Source organism: Lucilia sericata, unplaced genomic scaffold, assembly GCF_015586225.1.
Source record: "Lucilia sericata isolate MDLA Ls3-8-SP2 unplaced genomic scaffold, ASM1558622v1 Contig001050F_arrow, whole genome shotgun sequence".
Lineage (NCBI taxonomy): Eukaryota > Metazoa > Arthropoda > Insecta > Diptera > Calliphoridae > Lucilia > Lucilia sericata.
In genome coordinates this window covers 116351-128252 of record NW_023995028.1, presented here as the reverse complement: position 1 = coordinate 128252, position 11902 = coordinate 116351, and the positions used below count along the sequence as shown (strand labels likewise).

The 11902-nt window shown below is 34.2% G+C and overlaps 1 non-coding gene across 1 annotated transcript; it reads right to left on the bottom strand.

Moving 5' to 3' along the window:
* Positions 1-745: 745 nt before the first annotated feature.
* On the bottom strand, positions 746-817 carry Trnap-agg. The gene has a single exon. It is a non-coding gene; the product is annotated as a tRNA-Pro (tRNA).
* Between the last annotated feature and the right edge of the window lie 11085 nt (positions 818-11902).

Genomic DNA, 11902 nt, shown 5'->3' with positions numbered 1-11902 from the left:
ATTTTTGTTCTTTACTGGTTTTTAATAATAATTTTTATTACTCTTATTATTATTGCTATAAATTATTTATAAGTTATTAAAACAATACGTGTTTTTTATTTTCATTATATTATTTTTTTCAACCGACATACACCTTTTGTTAACTTTAGTTTAATATTATGCGAATAAATAGGTAAACATATATATATATAAGTCTATATGTTTGTCAGAATATTTTATTTGTATTTTAATCGCATCGTAAATAATCTGCTAAATAAATGGCTTATTATTATCGTAGATTGTACGTTTGTATATATATGAATCCAATGTACTTGTTCAGTGAGCGGCATTTAGTCTATTAAAACCTTTTGAAAAAAATAGCAACAATTGTAATAACAACAACAACAGCAGTATATGAATTGTTAGATTATATATAAATTAATAAATTAATTTAATAAATTATGGCTAATCGTAATTTAAGTTACAAATCAAAGTTATTAAATCTACGACAATGCGATAAAATATAGTTAATACATCAGTATAAAAACCTATTATTTATGATATAATAAAGTAACTGGGGGATTTTTTTCGTACTTTTAATGATAAGTGGAGTTAATGAAAAGGAATCAGTAAATAAATATTAATTTATCGTTTAAAGAGATCCAGGGAAGCTATCACGGAATTTGGAATGACATACAACGATACTGAAATCTAAATGAGAGTTAAAAAACTTAATAAAATAATAAAAAAAAACTTATTTTCACTTGGGCTCGTCCGGGATTTGAACCCGGGACCTCCCGCACCCTAAGCGGAAATCATACCCCTAGACCAACGAGCCAGTTGAAAAAACTCCAACAAATTTAAAATTTTTATTAAAACCATTACACACTCTTAACCAACACACAACTATAAAATCCACTTTAAAAATAAAGTGAAAGTAATATTTGTATAAACCAACTGTGCCCGTGCCCGATCAATAGGCAAGAAATATTTTTAAAATCTATTATTAAAACAACTGATTTGTTAGTTTCCAAAAAAAAAAAAAAAAAGTTTAAACACAAAACTACTACTAAATTGAATTTTAAATAAATAAACACACATGTACACAGTGGTTTACTTAACAAAAAAATAAAAAAATAATTAATGTTTTTTGATTGATGTAATGGATTTTTTAGTACTACATACTTAAAAAAAAAAAAATAGAAAAAATTCTCAAAACATAATCAATCTTAGTCACAAGATTTTTGTTTGAGTCTTTTTTTTTTGAATGCATATAGGAAAAAATGTTAGTTGGTAATTTGGGTGTTTAAGCATGAGTTTAAATCATAAATATGTCAGAAAACCATCAATCATTTTTTTAAAAAATAATATATCAAAGAAATGTTTTTTAGATACTTATGGACTTAAAGATACTCTACTTTCAGTTGTACTGAAGCTCTAGTTCAGTTCTAGTTCAGTTCTAGTTCAGTTCTAGTTCAGTTCTAGTTCAGTTCAGTTCTAGTTCAGTTCTAGTTCAGTTCTAGTTCAGTTCTAGTTCAGTTCTAGTTCAGTTCTAGTTCAGTCAGTTCTAGTTCAGTTCTAGTTCAGTTCTAGTTCATTCTAGTTCGTTCTAGTTCAGTTCTAGTTCAGTTCTAGTTCTTTCTAGCTCTAGTTCTAGTTCTGTTGTAGTTCTGTTCTGTTCTAATTCTGTTCTAGTTCAGTTCTAGTTCTGTTCTAGTTCTGTTCTAGTTCTGTTCTAGTTCTGTTCTAGTTCTGTTCTAGTTCTGTTCTAGTTCTGTTCTAGTTCTGTTCTAGTTCTGTTCTAGTTCTGTTCTAGTTCTGTTCTAGTTCTGTTCTAGTTCTGTTCTAGTTTCTGTTCTAGTTCTGTTCTAGTTCTGTTCTAGTTCTGTTCTAGTTCTGTTCTAGTTCTGTTCTAGTTCTGTTCTAGTTCAGTTCTAGTTCTAGTTCTGTTCTAGTTCTGTTCTAGTTTCTGTTCTAGTTCTGTTCTTGTTCTGTTTAGTTCTGTTTAGTTCTGTTCTAGTTCTGTTCTAGTTCTGTTCTAGTTCTGTTCTAGTTCTGTTCTAGTTCTGTTCTAGTTTCTGTTCTAGTTTTTCTAGTTCTGTTCTAGTCTGTTCTAGTTCAGTTCTGTTCTAGTTCTGTTCTAGTTCTGTTCTAGTTCTAGTTCTAGTTCTGTTCTAGTTCTGTTCTAGTTCTGTTCTAGTTCTGTTCTAGTTCTGTTCTAGTTCTGTTCTAGTTCTGTTCTAGTTCTGTTCTAGTTCTGTTCTAGTTCTGTTTTAGTTCAGTTCTAGTTCAGTTCTAGTTCAGTTCTAGTTCAGTTCTAGTTCAGTTCTAGTTCTGTTCTAGTTCTGTTCTAGTTCTGTTTCTAGTTCTGTTCTAGTTCTGTTCTAGTTCAGTTCTAGTTCTGTTCTAGTTCTGTTCTAGTTCTGTTCTAGTTCTGTTCTAGTTCTGTTCTAGTTCTGTTCTAGTTCTGTTCTAGTTCTGTTCTAGTTCTGTTCTAGTTCTGTTCTAGTTCTGTTCTAGTTCAGTTCTAGTTCTGTTCTAGTTCTGTTCTAGTTCTGTCTAGTTCTGTTCAGTTCTGTTGAAGTTCTGTTCTAGTTCTGTTCTAGTTCTGTTCTAGTTCTGTTCTAGTTCTGTTCTAGTTCTGTTCTAGTTCTGTTCTAGTTCTGTTCTAGTTCTGTTCTAGTTCTGTCTAGTTCTGTTCTAGTTCTGTTCTAGTTCTGTTCTAGTTCTGTTCTAGTTCTGTTCTAGTTCTGTTCTAGTTTGTTCTAGTTATGTTCTAGTTCTGTTCTAGTTCTGTTCTAGTTCTGTTCTAGTTCTGTTCTAGTTCTGTTCTAGTTCTGTTCTAGTTGTTCTAGTTCTGTTCTAGTTCTGTTCTAGTTCTGTTCTAGTTCTGTTCTAGTTCTGTTCTAGTTCTGTTCTAGTTCTGTTCTAGTTCTGTTCTAGTTCTGTTCTAGTTCTGTTCTAGTTCTGTTCTAGTTCTGTTCTAGTTCTGTTCAAGTTCTGTTGAAGTTCTGTTCTAGTTCTGTTCTAGTTCTGTTCTAGTTCTGTTCTAGTTCTGTTCTAGTTCTGTTCTAGTTCTGTTCTAGTTCTGTTCTAGTTCTGTTCTAGTTCTGTTCTAGTTCTGTTCTAGTTCTGTTCTAGTTCTGTTCTAGTTCTGTTCTAGTTCTGTTCTAGTTCTGTTCTAGTTCTGTTCTAGTTCTGTTCTAGTTCTGTTCTAGTTCTGTTCTAGTTCTGTTCTAGTTCTGTTCTAGTTCTGTTCTAGTTCTGTTCAAGTTCTGTTAGTTCTGTTCTATGTTCTAGTTCTGTTCTAGTTCTGTTCTAGTTCTGTTCTAGTTCTGTTCTAGTTCTTTCTAGTTCTGTTCTAGTTCTGTTCTAGTTCTGTTCTAGTTCTGTTCTAGTTCTGTTCTAGTTCTGTTCTAGTTCTGTTCTAGTTCTGTTTTCTAGTTCTGTTCTAGTTCTGTTCTAGTTTGTTCTAGTTCTGTTCTAGTTCTGTTCTAGTTCTGTTCTAGTTCTGTTCTAGTTCTGTTCTAGTTCTGTTCTAGTTCTGTTCTAGTTCTGTTCTAGTTCTGTTCTAGTTCTGTTCTAGTTCTGTTCTAGTTCTGTTCTAGTTCTGTTCTAGTTCTGTTCTAGTTCTGTTCTAGTTCTGTTCTAGTTCGTTCTAGTTCTGTTCTAGTTCTGTTCTAGTTCTGTTCTAGTTCTGTTCTAGTTCTGTTCTAGTTCTGTTCTAGTTCTGTTCTAGTTCTGTTTTAGTTCTGTTCTAGTTCTGTTCTAGTTCTGTTCTAGTTCTGTTCTAGTTCTGTTCTAGTTCTGTTCTAGTTCTGTTCTAGTTCTGTCTAGTTCTGTTCTAGTTCTGTTCTGTTCTAGTTCTGTTCTAGTTCTGTTCTAGTTCTGTTCTAGTTCTGTTCTAGTTCTGTTCTAGTTCTGTTCTAGTTCTGCTAGTTCTGTTCTAGTTCTGTTCTAGTTCTGTTCTAGTTCTGTTCTAGTTCTGTTCTAGTTGTTCTAGTTCTGTTCTAGTTCTGTTTTAGTTCAGTTCTAGTTCTTCTAGTTCTGTTCTAGTTCTGTTCTAGTTCTGTTCTAGTTGTTCTAGTTCTGTTCTAGTTCTGTTTAGTTCAGTTCTAGTTCAGTTCTAGTTCAGTTCTCAGTTCTAGTTCAGTTCTAGTTCAGTTCTAGTTCTGTTCTAGTTCTGTTCTAGTTCTGTTCTAGTTCTGTTCTAGTTCTGTTCTAGTTCAGTTCTAGTTCTGTTCTAGTTCTGTTCTAGTTCTGTTCTAGTTCTGTTCTAGTTCTGTTCTAGTTCTGTTCTAGTTCTGTTCTAGTTCTGTTCTAGTTCTGTTCTAGTTCAGTTCTAGTTCTGTTCTAGTTCTGTTCTAGTTCTGTTCTAGTTCTGTTCTAGTTCTGTTCAAGTTCTGTTAGTTCTGTTCTAGTTCTGTTCTAGTTCTGTTCTAGTTCGTTATTGTTCTAGTTCTGTTCTAGTTCTGTTCTAGTTCTGTTCTAGTTCTGTTCTAGTTCTGTTCTAGTTCTGTTCTAGTTCTGTTCTAGTTCTGTTCTAGTTCTGTTCTAGTTCTGTTCTAGTTCTGTTCTAGTTCTGTTCTAGTTCTGTTCTAGTTCTGTTCTAGTTCTGTTCTAGTTCTGTTCTAGTTCTGTTCTAGTTCTGTTCTAGTTCTGTTCTAGTTCTGTTCTAGTTCTGTTCTAGTTCTGTTCTAGTTCTGTTAGTTCTGTTCTAGTTCTGTTCTAGTTCTGTTCTAGTTCTGTTCTAGTTCTGTTCTAGTTCTGTTCTAGTTCTGTTCTAGTTCTGTTCTAGTTCTGTTCTAGTTCTGTTCTAGTTCTGTTCTAGTTCTGTTCTAGTTCTGTTCTAGTTCTGTTCTAGTTCTGTTCTAGTTCTGTTCTAGTTCTGTTCTAGTTCTGTTCTAGTTCTGTTCTAGTTCTGTTCTAGTTCTGTTCTAGTTCTGTTGAAGTTCTGTTCTAGTTCTGTTCTAGTTCTGTTCTAGTTTGTTCTAGTTCTGTTCTAGTTCTGTTCTAGTTCTGTTCTAGTTCTGTTCTAGTTCTGTTCTAGTTCTGTTCTAGTTCTGTTCTAGTTCTGTTCTAGTTCTGTTCTAGTCTGTTCTAGTTCTGTTCTAGTTCTTCTAGTTCTGTTCTAGTTCTGTTCTAGTTCTGTTCTAGTTCTGTTCTAGTTCTGTTCTAGTTCTGTTCTAGTTCTGTTCTAGTTCTGTTCTAGTTCTGTTCTAGTTCTGTTCTAGCTCTGTTCTAGTTCTGTTCTAGTTCTGTTCTAGTTCTGTTCTAGTTCTGTTCTAGTTCTGTTCTAGTTCTGTTCTAGTTCTGTTCTAGTTCTGTTCTAGTTCTGTTCTAGTTCTGTTCTAGTTCTGTTCTAGTTCTGTTCTAGTTCTGTTCTAGTTCTGTTCTAGTTCTGTTCTAGTTCTGTTCTAGTTCTGTTCTAGTTCTGTTCTAGTTCTGTTCTAGTTCTGTTCTAGTCTGTTCTAGTTCTGTTCTAGTTCTGTTCTAGTTCTGTTCTAGTTCTGTTCTAGTTTGTTCTAGTTCTGTTCTAGTTCTGTTCTAGTTCTGTTCTAGTTCTGTTCTAGTTTCTGTTCTAGTTCTGTTCTAGTTCTGTTCTAGTTCTGTTCTAGTTCTGTTCTAGTTCTGTTCTAGTTCTGTTCTAGTTCTGTTCTAGTTCTGTTCTAGTTCTGTTCTAGTTCTGTTCTAGTTCTGTTCTAGTTCTGTTCTAGTTCTGTTCTAGTTCTGTTCTAGTTCTGTTCTAGTTCTGTTCTAGTTCTGTTCTAGTTCTGTTCTAGTTCTGTTCTAGTTCTGTTCTAGTTCTGTTCTAGTTCTGTTCTAGTTCTGTTCTAGTTCTTTTCTAGTTCTGTTCTAGTTCTGTTCTAGTTCTGTTCTAGTTCTATTCTAGTTCTGTTCTAGTTCTGTTCTAGTTCTGTTCTAGTTCTGTTCTAGTTTGTTCTAGTTCTGTTCTAGTTCTGTTCTAGTTCTGTTCTAGTTTGTTCTAGTTCTTTCTAGTTCTGTTCTAGTTCTGTTCTAGTTCTGTTCTAGTTCTGTTCTAGTTCTGTTTCTGTTCTTTCTAGTTCTGTTCTAGTTCTGTTCTAGTTTGTTCTAGTTCTGTTCTAGTTCTGTTTAGTTCTGTTCTAGTTCTGTTCTAGTTCTGTTCTAGTTCTGTTCTGTTCTAGTTCTGTTCTAGTTCTGTTCTAGTTCTGTTCTAGTTCTGCTCTAGTTCTGCTCTAGTTCTGTTCTAGTTCTGTTCTAGTTCTGTTCTAGTTCTGTTCTAGTTCTGTTCTAGTTCAGTTCTAGTTCTGTTCTAGTTCTGTTCTAGTTCTGTTCTAGTTCTGTTCTAGTTCTGTTCTAGTTCTGTTCTGTTCTAGTTCTGTTCTAGTTCAGTTCTAGTTCAGTTCTAGTTCAGTTCTAGTTCAGTTCTAGTTCAGTACTAGTTCAGTTCTAGTTCAGTTCTAGTTCAGTTCTAGTTCAGTTCTAGTTCAGTACTAGTTCAGTTTTAGTTCAGTTCTAGTTCAGTTCTAGTTCAGTTCTAGTTCAGTTCTAGTTCAGTTCTAGTTCAGTTCTAGTTCAGTTCTTGTTCAGTTCTAGTTCAGTTCTAGTTCAGTACTAGTTCAGTTCTAGTTCAGTTCTAGTTCAGTTCTAGTTCAGTACTAGTTCAGTTCTAGTTCAGTTCTAGTTCAGTTCTAGTTCAGTTCTAGTTCAGTTCTAGTTCAGTTCTAGTTCAGTTCTAGTTCAGTTCTAGTTCAGTTCTAGTTCAGTTCTAGTTCAGTTCTAGTTCAGTTCTAGTTCAGTTCTAGTTCAGTTCTAGTTCAGTTCTAGTTCAGTTCTAGTTCAGTTCTAGTTCAGTTCTAGTTCAGTTCTAGTTCAGTTCAGTTCTAGTTCAGTTCTAGTTCAGTTCTAGTTCAGTTCTAGTTCTGTTCTAGTTCTGTTCTAGTTCTGTTCTAGTTCTGTTCTAGTTCTGTTCTAGTTCTGTTCTAGTTCTGTTCTAGTTCTGTTCTAGTTCTGTTCTAGTTCTGTTCTAGTTCTGTTCTAGTTCCGTTCTAGTTCTGTTCTAGTTCTGTTCTAGTTCTGTTCTAGTTCTGTTCTAGTTCTGTTCTAGTTCTGTTCTAGTTCTGTTCTAGTTCTAGTTCTAGTTCTGTTCTAGTTCTGTTCTAGTTCTGTTCTAGTTCTGTTCTAGTTCTGTTCTAGTTCTGTTCTAGTTCTGTTCTAGTTCTGTTCTAGTTCTGTTCTAGTTCTGTTCTAGTTCTGTTCTAGTTCTGTTCTAGTTCTGTTCTAGTTCTGTTCTAGTTCTGTTCTAGTTCTGTTCTAGTTCTGTTCTAGTTCTGTTCTAGTTCTGTTCTAGTTCTGTTCTAGTTTGTTCTAGTTCTGTTCTAGTTCTGTTCTAGTTCTGTTCTAGTTCTGTTCTAGTTCTGTTCTAGTTCTGTTCTAGTTCTGTTCTAGTTCTGTTTCTAGTTCTGTTCTAGTTCTGTTCTAGTTCTGTTCTAGTTCTGTTCTAGTTCTGTTCTAGTTCTGTTCTAGTTCTGTTCTAGTTCTGTTCTAGTTCTGTTCTAGTTCTGTTCTAGTTCTGTTCTAGTTCTGTTCTAGTTCTGTTCTAGTTCTGTTCTAGTTGTGTTCTAGTTTGTTCTAGTTCTGTTCTAGTTCTGTTCTAGTTCTGTTCTAGTTCTGTTCTAGTTCTGTTCTAGTTCTGTTCTAGTTCTGTTCTAGTTCTGTTCTAGATCTGTTCTAGTTCTGTTCTAGTTCTGTTCTAGTCTGTTCTAGTTCTGTTCTAGTTCTGTTCTAGATCTGTTCTAGTTCTGTTCTAGTTCTGTTCTAGTCTGTTCTAGTTCTGTTCTAGTTCTGTTCTAGTTTTGTTCTAGTTCTGTTCTAGTAATGTACCATGATGCACCCCCTTCCTGCGACTTAGGTTTCAACCACAGCCACTACGGGATCCCGAAGGAACCTCAAACCAACAGCCAGGACAGGTCCTGTGGGCAACTGGCCCCCATAGTACCAGATTATGTAGTGCTCTGGTTAGACCTCTTTTCAATTCATTCAAGGACTAGCCAGGCAGTGAATTTTAAACACCAGTTTATAGTCCCGGCGGACTAGAGGTACTGGTAGCACCTCTCTTCGCCCGGATTGCAATACACCTAGATGCGGTCTATCATCAAGAAAACATGCCCGAGGGCCCGGCTGTAACTCGGAATCAGGTCCCTGTCAAAAACCGAAACGCCATGCTGAAAACCGATCTTAATTTAATCGGTTTAAAACCGATCCCGTCCAAAACAGGAGCTGAAGCCGAGATCCTAGTTGCCAAACGGACGGATGCATATATATATTAGCATAGCAAAAAGCTGTTTCACAAACCTGAAGATGTGGATTGTAAATTCATAAGTCGAGTTTGTTATATCAGCCGAAAACAAAAAAGTGTTATATAATTATGTGGTTTGTGAATTCATAAGTCGAGTTTGTTATCTCAACCGAAAACAAAACCGTGTTATATGGTTATAGTACAGTTCGGGTTCCAGTTTCTCGAAATTACAATGCCTATTGTAGCGTGTCCTAACCGAAAAGGGGAAATATTTTCATAAGCCCCAAAACTAGACCATATAATTAAAATCTTTCAATTTTAAGACCTACAAATTGAAACTAAACATAAAAATAACGATTAATATAATTTTTTTCCTCTCTTTCACAAATTAAACATTCGATAATTAACCAATAATTTATTAAATAATTAATCACCGCAAAAAAATTAATAAATAACACTTACAAAAACAAGAAACATGAAAAAAAACCCCAACAATAATTTGTTTCATGATTAATTACCTCGTTTTAGTGGGGTGTCATTTTGGCAAAAACCCATTGAAGGTAACACTTCATTTCACATTAACTGACGGTGTGTTTCCTTTTAAAATACATATTTAATAGAAAATATCATTAAGTGGCCTGACAGAAAAAACCGACAGAAATTAGATTCTAACGATGGTTGTCTGTCTATTTCCCCAAAAACAAGAAAGAACGAAATGGTATTTTTAGGCCACAAATTAATAAAACGTATTGAAATAAAATTGATAATGTTTTGTTTGCTAGACAAATTTATTGCCGTCATAAATCATATTCCCTTAACAAATTCAAAGAAATTTTGTATTCAAAATTTATTTATTTGTTTTTTAGCATATTTTAAGTATTATTAATTTTTTTATTTTTTTCCACTAAGAAAAAAACTCAAATGGCATAAAAATTAATAAGTTAAAATAAATTTTAACATTGAAATATGAATGCTAGAGAATGTCAACATTTTTTTGATTAAGTGCTTTAGGTAGGTGTTTTATTATTATTAAAAAATATATGTATATGTAAATTATTTTAAAATGAAGAAAAAATTAATAATAATATTCTTGTATTCAAATATTTTAATAATGATCAAAGCATTTAAAAAAGGCACGCGCTTAAAGCACATACAGTAATTTTTCCATTTCTTTATTTTGTTCAAAGTAAAATGACACCCACTCGCAAAAGGTTTGAGTCATTGGGAATCTTTATTAATTTACAGAATGGAGTGGAATTTCAGTCCTAGTTCAGTTCTAGTTCAGTTTTAGTTCAGTTCTAGTTCAGTTCTAGTTCAGTTCTAGTTCAATTCTAGTTTAATTCTAGTTCAGTTCTAGTTCAGTTCTAGTTCAGTTCCAGTTCAATTCTAGTTTAATTCTAGTTCAGTTCTAGTTCAGTTCTAGTTCAGTTCTAGCTCAGTTCTAGTTCAGTTCTAGTTCAGTTCTAAATCAGTTCTAGTTCGGTTCTAGTTCGAATCTAGTGCAGTTTTAGTTCAGTTCTAGTTCTGTACTAGTTTAGTTCTAGTTCAATTCTAGTTCCGTTCTAGTTCAGTTCTAGTTCCGTTCTAGTTCTGTTGTAGTTCAGTTCTAGTTCAGTTCTAGTTCAGTTCTAGTTCAGTTCTAAATCAGTTCTAGTTCGGTTTCTAGTTCGGTTCTAGTTCGAATCTAGTTGCAGTTTTAGTTCAGTTCTAGTTCTGTACTAGTTTAGTTCTAGTTCAATTCTAGTTCCGTTCTAGTTCAGTACTAGTTTCAGTTCTAGTTCAGTACTAGTTCAGTTCTAGTTCAGTTCTAGTTTAGTTCTAGTTCAGTTCTAGTTCAGTTCTAGTTCAGTTCTAGTCAGTTCTAGTTCAGTTCTGTTCAGTTCTAGTTCAGTTCTAGTTCAGTTCTAGTTCAGTTCTAGTTCAGTTCTAGTTCAGTTCTAGTTCAGTTCTAGTTCAGTTCTAGTTTAGTTCTAGTTCAGTTCTAGTTCAGTTCTAGTTCAGTTCGTTCAGTTCTAGCTCAGTTCTAGTTCAGTTCTAGTTCAGTTCTAGTTCAGTTCTAGTTCAGTTCTAGTTCAGTTCTAGCTCAGTTCTAGTTCAGTTCTAGTTCAGTTCTAGTTCAGTTCTAGTTCAGTTCTAGTTCAGTTCTAGTTCAGTTCAAGTTCAGTTCTAGTTCAGTTCTAGTTCAGTTCTAGTTCAGTTCTAGTTCAGTTCTAGTTCAGTTCTAGTTCAGTTCTAGTTCAGTTCTAGTTCAGTTCTAGTTCAGTTCTAGTTCAGTCTAGTTCAATTCTAGTTCAGTTCTAGTTCAGTTCTAGTTCAGTTCTAGTTCAGTTCTAGTTCAGTTCTAGTTCAGTTCTAGTTCAGTTCTAGTTCAGTTCTAGTTCAGTTCTAGTTCAGTTCTAGTTCAGTTCTAGTTCAGTTCTAGTTCAGTTCTAGTTCAGTTCTAGTTCAGTTCTAGTTCAGTTCTAGTTCAGTTCTAGTTCAGTTCTAGTTCAGTTCTAGTTCAGTTCTAAGTCTTCTAGTCAGTTCTAGTTCAGTTCTAGTTCAGTTCTAGTTCAGTTCTAGTCAGTTCAGTTCTATCTAGTTCAGTTCTAGTTCAGTTCTAGTTCAGTCTAGTTCTTCTAGTTCAGTTCTAGTTCAGTTCTAGTTCAGTTCTAGTTCAGTTCTAGATCAGTTCTAGTTCAGTTCTAGTTCAGTTCTAGTTCAGTTCTAGTTCAGTTCTAGTTCAGTTCTAGTTCAGTTCTAGTTCAGTTCTAGTTCAGTTCTAGTTCAGTTCTAGTTCAGTTCTAGTTCAGTTCTAGTTCAGTTCTAGTTCAGTTCTAGTTCAGTTCTAGTTCAGTTCTAGTTCAGTTCTAGTGCAGTTCAGTTCTAGTTCAGTTCTAGTTCAGTTCTAGTTCAGTTCTAGTTCAGTTCTAGTTCAGTTCTAGTTCAGTTCTAGTTCAGTTCTAGTTCAGTTCTAGTTCAGTTCTAGTTCAGTTCTAGTTCAGTTCTAGTTCAGTTCTAGTTCAGTTCTAGTTCAGTTCTAGTTCAGTTCTAGTTCAGTTCTAGTTCAGTTCTAGTTAAGTTCTAGTTCAATTCTAGTTCAGTTCTAGTTCAGTTCTAGTTCAGTTCTAGTTCAGTTCTAGTTCAGTTCCATTTCTGTTATAGTTTAGTTCAGTTCTAGTTCAGTTCTAGATCAGTTCTAGTTCAGTTCTAGTTCAGTTCTAGTTCAGTTCTAGTTCAGTTCTAGTTCAGTTCTAGTTCAGTTCTAGTTCAGTTCTAGTTCAGTTCTAGTTCAGTTCTAGTTCAGTTCTAGTTCAGATCTAGTTCAGTTCTAGTTCAGTTCTAGTTCAGTTCTAGTTCAGTTCTAGTTCAGTTCTAGTTCAGTTCTAGTTCAGTTCTAGTTCAGTTCTAGTTCAGTTCTAGTTCAGTTCTAGTTCAGTTCTAGTTCAGTTCTAGTTCATTCTAGTTCAGTTCTAGTTCAGTTCTAGTTCAGTTCTAGTTCAGTTCTAGTTCAGTTCTAGTTCAGTTCTAGTTCAGTTCTAGTTCAGTTCTAGTTCAGTTCTAGTTCAGTTCTAGTTCAGTTCTAGTTCAGTTCTAGTTCAGTTCTAGTGCAGTTCAGTTCTAGTTCAGTTCTAGTTCAGTTCTAGTTCAGTTCTAGTTCAG